Raw genomic sequence first — 10,152 nt, 5'->3', positions numbered from 1 at the left:
TCTCCCCCACCCCACAATATTGTACAACTTTTGCCCCAGAATGAACATTTTTCTTGGGGTAGATCACTCGGAAGGGTTGTGCTTATGGCTTCTGCTTCTGGAATCACAATTGCCCCCACTCCCCCCATTGTGTCAGTCTGCTCTCTTTTTGTACGCCCAGCTCCAGGCAGTGTCGTTTCTAGGAAACATTAGGTGAGAGGGCCAAGTAGAGGCCACAACATTTTCCAAGGCAAGGTCACAGACTATTCTGTCGCCATGTAAAATGATCAAAAATTTGAAAGTGGGGGGAGCGTGGGGTCAAAGATAGGCCAGCCTCTTTTCTGGCCCCACTGGTTCCTGAAGCCTGGCGCCGCCACTGTTCAAGTTCAAGATGGTTTAAGAGTTTTTTTGCAGCATGATTTACGAGAATGATATTCAAATTTGGTCTGAAATGTTTAAAAGCACCATATTTCACCAGAGAAAACAATCTTTAATGTCACGAGGGAGTCAGCTTGCAAGATTGATTCAGTCTATGTCAAAGATTCATTGTGGCATAAATTCTACATCCTTTGAGAGTTGGAAATTGATAAAGAATGATGTCAGTAAAAGGTTGGCCTCATTGCATACTGCATGATAATTTATAGCTTCATAAGCCTCAACTCTAGCAGAAAAGTTATCCTCATTGCACACTGCAATGATGTTTCCAGCCTCATGAGCCTTAATTTGAGCAGAAAAGTTGGAAATTAAAAAAATGGGTATTAGCCGCTGTCAAAATAAGCGCCACTGAAGGAAGGGAATAGCTGCTAGAAACGTACATGACTTTGTCCCTTTGGGGTGTTTTATGCATATATTGCTTTTGATTAACACTTACGAGCAAATGATATGTTTTATAGCTTGTCTTTTTACCGCCATACAAGACTGCCAACACATCAAGAGTTCAAGACATGCGAACCTGACTGGGATCCCTTTACCACAGCCATAAAAAACTCCTTTCCCTTTCGTCCTTTTGATGTATTTTAATGGTTTTGATTGACACTTGCAAGCAAATGACATGTTTTATAGCTTGTCTTTTTACCGCCATACAAGACTACCAACACATCAAGAGTTCAAGCAAAGCAAATTAAGCGAGGTGCCCTTGTCGTATATACTGTTCTGATTGACAGTAATGAGCAAGTGACATGTTTTATAGCCATGTCTCTTTAACGCCACTCGTAAAATGGTCATCAAGGTTCCAGTCAGGCATCAAGAGAGAATAATTCCTGTTATTCCAGCTGATTGAACCACTGAGAAAGGGTTAAATAAGCTGAGATGAAAGGCTGAAATTATTCAATAATAACTTGATACGATCTTTAAAGGTGGATATCCCAGAAATTTCAGTTTTGAGAAAAATCTCTGTGGATATATTCTGTCAAAATAACAAATTTATATACTTGTTTGAAAAAGTTTAATATCTGTATTAAATCAAGTATTATCTTGATTCATGATTAACCCTGACCTGCAGGTTAGCAAGCATGTAACTCACTGAGCCTCCACATCTCCCTTGATGCTCATCCTGAAAGGTCAGATAACATGACTAAATATAGTTGTATCCTATGATGCCAGACAGTTTCCCTTTAAGGTACATAATTGACAATTCAGACTGTTAAATTATACCCCAATATAATTATTAGATCAAACTTAGTCATTTTCTGTTAAAAGTGCTGTGATCAAAATTCTATTAAAAGTACATGATGAAATACTTATGATTGATAAACTTCCTCATGTGAAGAGTTCATTAGCTGCTATCAATGTTTCGCTAAAATGTTGTTTTAAATTTCCAGTTTTGTTTTGGAGTTCGGATTGTTAGTATATTTTATCAAAATGATTTTCCATTTAAGTACTGTTTACAGACAATGAGTGCATTTAATTTAGAAAAATTCTGTTTAAAGTACTAAAATAATCACTTTTTGTTTAAAGACCATTTCCAGAGAATATTTCAGTCCCATTGTCAAAATGAAAGTACCATTGTCCCATTGTCAAATGAAAGCCCCATTGTCAAAATGATTTTCTCAAAAGTACCATTAATAGAAAATATTTCAGTTGAAAGTACCATTATCAAATGAATATAGGGTATAGTACCATTTACACAGATTATTTCTGTTATCAATACTGTGAACAGAGAATATTTCTGATGAAAGTACCATTTTTGGCGTATCATCGTCAAAATCATTTTCTTTCAAGTACCATTTACAGACAACATTTCTGTTTAAGTTCCATTGTCAAAATGAAACTCTTTGTATAGAGGAAAGTCCTCCTTTAAGCAATGTTCAATATGATATATGACTTATCCCATCATAATACCTAAAGAATGAGAAGTTACTAGTAGAAAAATGTCTGATTAAGTTGGAATAATGGTAAAAACGAGACAATAATTTGGTAAAAGTCTTACTATTTATCCGATAAACCATGAATATTACAATATAGTCTATTTCATCAAAATCTTTTTATCTCTTTGTCCACTCAGGCGCAAATTATAGTCCATTTCATTTATATGTATTTATAGATTATTTCCTTGTAAGAAAAGTTGTGATTGGTTAGTTTGGTTGATTACCTACATCAGGATTGGTTTATATTAGGTCAGAAGCTTTAATCGTAGACAATCAACGTCCCTAAAGGCTTTTCGTCAACTAACTCTATCAAATGTGGATTGTATTTCTATTGTTAAGATAAGAATTCTAAAATAGCTTTTGGTATGTGAACTTCCTGTTAGGGTTTGGGATATGATATATTAAAGAATGTGGTAAATGTACAGGGATGCTAACAAAAGATAGCACACTTTTTGCACACTGTTTGAGTACAAGTTTGATGCAAAATAATGTTACTGGGTATGTGGACTTCCTGCCACACAATGAGGACTTCCTGCCACACAATGTGGACTTCCTGCTACACAATGTGGACTTCCTGCTACACAATGAGGACTTCCAGCCACACAATGAGGACTTCCAGCCACACAATGAGGACTTCTCGCCTCACAATGAGGACTTCCAGCCACACAATGAGGACTTACAGCCACACAATGAGGACTTCTCACCAGGCCACACAATGAGGACTTCCAGCCACACAATGAGGACTTCCAGCCACACAATGAGGACTACTCGCCACACAATGAGGACTTCCTGCCACATAATGAGGACTTCCAGCCACACAATGAGGACTTCCAGCCACACAATGAGGACTTCTCGCCTCACAATGAGAACTTCTGGCCACACAATTTTAGTGGTTTTTTCAAAGGTGCTGACACAAGTAACCTTATTGCCCACTGCATGGCATTGGCTGTCTTCATTAGCCCAATCAGAAATATACCAAGTCTATGCAAAATTTCACTCTTGTCAGAAGGGCTTATACCTATATTTAACTTGAAATCTAAATGATATGGATGGAAGCCATTGTTAATATTAGCCTTCCAATAACTGAATATTTCTATGAATAAATGAAAATATGGTAATCCATCTTTAAAGGTCTATCAATACTGGTTTTTGATGGAAATAAGGTAACCCATCTTGAACGTCTGAAACTGTCAATAGTGGTCTTGGATTTAAATAAGGTAACCCATCATTAAACACCCCTGTCTGTCAATTCTAACATTTACTTGTCAAACCCAGCAGACAAAGCCATAGAAAAATATTAATTCAGAAAACCCACAAGTCCAAGTAACAACAATTACAGACGCATTAAAATTTTATATTTACAACCTTTGAGTTGGTCATTTTTGATTAAAGTAATTTAACGAAATGTCACAATACAACTGTTAATGTTGATTTTAAAAAGTTAATGTCTTTATCAAGCTGGACTATTGTCATTAGTATGATTATATAGCTTAAAAATGGTGGCCCGAGGAGACCATTGACGGAGATAGTTAAGAGAATTGACCAAAATATCGTCGTTGAAAAGCTATTTAGCTTTTAATGTTACGTACTATTATGTGGGTTTGTCAATGTTACTCAAGAAATGTTGAACAGAATTATTGATGTCCATTTTGGAGTCCATATTGAAAAATATATTGAAATTTGTTTCTTTTTTTTGTCTCCACTATAATCTAACAAGCTTTCTACTACAATCCTGTTCTAATATTGATATTTTTAACCAATCAAAGTGTGTTAGGTATAACCTGTTTCTTTTTAATGATGACAAATTGTGGCTTAACGAAATCCATATCAGTGTAATATGATAGCCGCTTGAGATTTTGCTATCCCACAATTCATCATCATTATGAAAAAATATGTTCTACATGACACACTTTGATAGGTTAGAAAGAACGTCACTGCGAAACTTTTTAGGGTCATTAAAATTAGATCCAACTTTCGTTTCGTTTTGAGGACTTGATAAGCTAGTCTATTGCTCCTGAAAATACACCTTTTGATCGCGAAACAAAACGCCAACACTGGAGACGGTGTAAATTTGATTGGATAAAGCAGGTTAGGACCTAGACCGGGTCAAAAGGTTAATTTGACGAATGTTCAAGACTCAAGTCGTTGTGTGGCTATACTAGAAATAAAAATAATAAAAAAACAAAATTTTATTTAGACTGGTAGGGCCAGAGTTGTCAGGCAATGTGAAATAAATCTCAGAAGTTGTCCTTATCTAGGTACAAAGTCAACGGACATTCTGCTCATGTCCAAAAACCTCAATTTTGGTTGATAGACAAATTTTTTTTAATGACATTTTATTAAGTCGACGCCTTGTCAAGAAAAGTGTGCAAATATGTTAAATTGGTCAGAAACTATCAAATTAGTTGTCTGAAACACCAATTTTAATTTTGGACTTGACAGAAAATTGGTGAAATTGCTTCATGGTTTGTGTCAGATCTCAATTTGCGGAGCACCGAAATTAAATTTAAATAGGTTTTCGATTATAGAGCAAATGAAGTTTATTTATATTGTGAAATGAAACAGAAAATTAATGTGGACTAATTTACAATTGAACGGTGCCTATTTACGTATTTATTGTGAATTTTAGGACATTATGTAGATTTTGTGACTTAACCTAATTTAGGTTCCCGTGTATTTTGTTAGAGAGTTGATAAACCTATTTAGGGTAAATTACTGGTGTTTTTTTAAATCTCATATTGGACGGGAAGTTATCAATTCAGGTTCAGAATTGAACAATGATATAGAGTTTACTACTATTCTGTACTTATAAAGACATAGAGAGACAACGCCATGCAGTGTGCAATGGAGGAAGGTTTGCTAGAACATGGACATTAACTTATGCTTTTTTGCATTCAAGGGCTCTCTTTGATTGCATAGCCAGTAGTGCACTGGGCCTCAGAATTTGAACAACTAGCCCCTTTTTCATTTCCAGTCACTCCTATGTCGGCTCCTCCCGTTGTCAGCCCCTCCCATGTCGGCTCCTCCCCTATCAGCCCCTCCCCTGCACCTGATTAGACTAATGAAAGACGTTATGAATATAAATAAACCAAGTACCAATGATCTGAACCACGAAACGAAACCCGAAATCCAAAACAACATTTTGGCGAAACTTTGGTAGCAGCTAATGAACTTTTCACTTTCACTTTTGAGGAATTATATCAATTATAAGCGAGTACGTATTTCATAATGAAAAGTGGTATCAGGTGTCTGAAAGAGTAAGCATACCCTGTATGGGGTCAGACCCATCAAAATATGCCAATTTCATGTTAACATGCACTTTAACTTTTAACACTAAATCTAATTTCGGTTCCATTATCAGTGAAGAGCCAATTAATTTGAAAGTTTGAGTTAATTAAATTTAAAATTAATCAGATTACAGCCCCCTGATAAGATAACAAGCTACTTAATTCAAAATCAAACATTCTTAGCTGAAATGTCTCAACTTTAAAATTCCTTACAATTAAAATAGTTTTTGATCAGCACTTTTAGTTTCAGAAACTGGAATATTTTAGCTAAGTTCATGCCAAGAGGTTCAGTCAAGGACAAGCTGGTAGAAAGTACCCTCGTGAACCGAGGTTGTTAACCTTGTTAAAAATGGTTGATTGGCACTTGGTTGCTATGACGTTATCATGGCAGCAAGCCATTTAGAATAAAATGGACACTTAAATTTGGTCCAAATTGTAGTGAAATTTCAAAAGAGCTTATCAATAACAATTTTGATTTACAAAAGTCGTGTTATGTCGGAAACGCCTCGTTATTCATGATGATAAAATCTCGAAGATTGAAATTCTCGTTCGTTATTCCGTGTCTGCGAATTATTTAATCGAAATCAGAAAGCGTCGTGGAATGGCGGAAATGATACTTTTGAATAGAGTAAAATTTGAAACCATTATTACCAAAGATATAAAACTATTTGAAATTTGTCCAAGATGTCAAAGAAAATGGATGTATGTAGACGTCATTCATCATTATAAATTTTATTTCCTATTTTCTTTTCTTATCCCTTTTCGCTTAAATCCGTAACGTAACATTTATACTCAGTTTTTTAAAATTTATTTTTTTGTTTAATAATGATTAATGTGATTCAAATTGATAAAATTGAAAGTAGATTTCTGTTTGTTTTTTTTTAATGATCTGCAATTTTGTTTTGATTTTGTTGTTTATGGCGTTCAACTTCATTTCTTGTTTTGTTTTGCTGAGGTCAACATGTTCAGAGGAAGTATTCCATCAAATTTATATTTTCTGTCAATTTTTCTGTACGAAAGGATATGGAAAGGTATGATTCGGTGCTTATCCAACATGACATATATTGAATGGTAGTTCTGAGTTCTGAAAACAGAGTCAGAACAGGAGATACATGACAAACTTGTCAGATCATGGTGGACAAGTTGAGTCAACAACAGAAAAAACTATTTTTGATTTGACGTGACAAATTACTGTCATATTAGGCTCTGCCTATATCAATATTATCTCCTTTTTCTTAACATAAAAACACTTTTCAGTGGATAGGATCCCGAACCAAAGATGCATAACAAACTTGTGAGATCATAATTGGCCAGAAAAAAAAACTTTTATTTTGATTTGACAGCTTGCCATCATTATAAGCTCCGCCTATATCAATATTATCTCCTTACAAAACTTTTTTTTGACATAAAAACACTTTTCAGTGAATAGGATACAGAACCAGAGATGCGTAACAATCAAGTCAGATCGCGGATGGCCAGAAAAAAAGAAATTTTTTATTTTGATTTGACAGCTTGCCGTCATTATAAGCTCCGCCTATATCAATATTATCTCCTTATAAAACTTTTTCTAAACATAAAAACACTTTAAATGGCATAAAAGCTCTTATTCATGGTACAGAATAATTGAAGTGTGCTTTACTCATATCATATAATGATAAAATCAATTTAATTCTCCTGAAAAAATGTTTTTGTTGAACTTGAAGAAGGGGGATAACTGTCATTTTGCTGTGAGTTAATACTGGATAATTGTTGTCAAGAACTCTTCACGTGAAGATAAATAAGGTTAAATCTATAAATAACTGGTAGTGTAGAATATCCACGTCATTTTCATTGATAAAAGCAAAATTGTTGATGTACAAACTAGAGGTATGCGATACTAATCGGGATTACAGAGAGGCTTCTCAATTTTAACCAGGAAACCAGTAGCGGCCATGGTCGTCTCTTCAGGCTTGTGAAAAGAGAAAACTAAGCCCTCAAATCCTCAAAATTCATCTCAAGCTTTCTGAAATTCATTGACCCTTCAGGCCTTTAATTTTTGGCCTGCCCTCAGGCATTTCTCCTACGGGAAACAATTTGCACCTTTCCAAAGAAGTCTTGCAGTTCCTGCAATTCTGCTAATACTAAGCATTTTATGAAGTAGCTATAGCAAAGACCTTTAGACTTGTCTGGTAGTATCAGGCTACGAAGATTATGCAGTTTTGATATTCAATATCATGTCTGGATGTAAAAGACAATAAATTTTAGTTGGTAAATTTGATATTAATGCCATATCTGGATGTAAAAGACTACAAAAAGTACACTGTTAAATTTTATATTAATGCCATATCTGGATGTAAAAGACTACAAAAAGTACACTGTTGAACTTTAATAGTTTTTATGATGTCTGGAAATACAAGACTACAGAGATTACATGGAAAACGGCCTCCTTGATTAATTGTAATCTGAGCAGTAATCAACACCGTCGCAGTGATAGCCATTTTATGGCATTGCTGATCATTGGGGATTATTTTCTTCTTCTGTTTTTTATCTCCCCTGTTCTCCTTCGTTTACGCAAGAAAATGTCTGACTTACGATATTGACGTATTTAAAGAGAGTGTACTTGAAATTTTTCAAATATTTTTATTGACAATATTTTATTTTTATTATCACTTGAAAATGTTTCTTCAAAAATTTGAAAATTATTTTTATTAAATTTATTTTTTCTTCAAAAACAACACTCGAAAATTTGAAAAATATTTTTATTGATATGATTTTTGAAAACTCTGAAATCTTTATTTAAAACTTTGCAATATATATTTTTTTATCAAATTTTTCTTTTTTTTTTTTTTTTTTTCAAATGTTTTGTACCTTTTTAAGAGTTTGATGTATCATTTATCTTGCCAAAATTTGGTTTTAATGGAATCTTTGTCCAAACTTTTTTCTTTTCTGATTTTTGTTTTTATGGCCAGAAGCAAAAAGATCTGGTCTGAGTATTCCCTATTCTTCTGTAATCAAAACTTAAAAATGAGATCGTCACAAGTCTATGATTAAAGATCTCTGATTCCTGGCAGCAAGATTCGGTCTGGTGGTTCTATTTCTCCTGTGTTTGGTGCCATTGTGTGTTCATCCACTTTAATTCTTTGACTAATTAATTGAAGTCTGTATTTATATTAAGCTTTTTGATCAACGTTTCTAAATTAAAGGGGTGAACGCATTTATCAACTTGAAGATAATTGTTCAATTGTAGATGTACGAGTTTGTCTTTGAGGTCATCAGGCCTGTAGCATGCCCAAGGTTTTAGGGGGTACTGAACATTTTCAATTTAGAGAGGGGGGATAACATATTTGACACAGGTTAATCAATAAATATAGCATCACATAAGAATTGCTTCTCTGGGATATAGTTAAAAAAGACATGAAAAAGTCTTCAAGAAATTTTTTTTTAGGAAATTGATCAAAATTTGACAGGAATAAGGACGTCAAATATTTCTCAAGGAGGTCAAGAGGGCATAGTCATCCAAGAATAAAGAGCGGTTGCTAGGCATGAGTGTTTAAAAGCTTAATCTAGAAAAAGGACTGGAAAATCAAATAATACAGAACTGGAAAGTCAGGACTATCCATTAAACATGAGTAATAACGTCCAGTCTGAAAGCAATCAGTGTATTCAACTACAAACCATTTCCTAGTCAGTCTGACCAAATTCCCGCCAAATTTATTGGCTTATTATGGCCATTGAAGGTAACTACTTCGAAGCAATTGTCCTAAAGTTAACGTAATATTATTTTGCTTGGTCCAATCTTCGGCAAATATTGACCTACGAATATTAGAGTGTCTGACCCTAAATTTGATTACCTAAATCGACACAAAGTTATTGAATCAAACAATTGTTGGGATTGGAATCACTTCTTTGAAACTAATGCGTTGATTTCATTCTGTTTAGAGGAAACTGAAATCTCATTTGTTTTCGTATATAGTAATGGAGGTTTTTCTCTTTAAGAAATTTGTACTGAAATGAACTTTTTGTTGTTAGATTATAAAGGTTATTGAAAGTTCATTAACTTCCAATTTAGCCTTATGAAATATGGCTCTAATTGTACTAAGAGTATCTGGGAATGCATTAAGAGATTCGTTATTGGTCCAGCTTTCATAGATTCTTATAGTCTACACCAAAACTTACGACAAATTAGATAATATCACATCTATATAGAACAAGGTATGGCTAAAGTTTCTTGGTTAATAAAATTGGTATAAAATATCATTGGTCGAATTTACTTTGGTGTCAATTTTAAGAACCAGTTAGACATGACTGGCTGGCAAATACACACAGATCAACAGTCCTGCTGTACACCTAATTTAGATCAGTCAAATTTTTACCAATCATGTTCGTTTTTATCATATTTTTGCAAAAATAATGCGCCACCACGTGTTAGACGTGACTTGCTGGCAAATACATGCAGATCATAAGTCCCGCTGCACACCTAATTTTCATCAGTTGTTGTTAAGGTTAAATTTTTACCAGTCATGTTCGTTTTTATCATATTT

Source organism: Lottia gigantea, assembly GCF_000327385.1.
Source record: "Lottia gigantea unplaced genomic scaffold LOTGIsca_24, whole genome shotgun sequence".
In the NCBI taxonomy this organism is placed as follows: domain Eukaryota; kingdom Metazoa; phylum Mollusca; class Gastropoda; family Lottiidae; genus Lottia; species Lottia gigantea.
The sequence above is the reverse complement of the archived record's forward strand: the minus strand, read 5'-3'. Positions refer to the sequence as shown.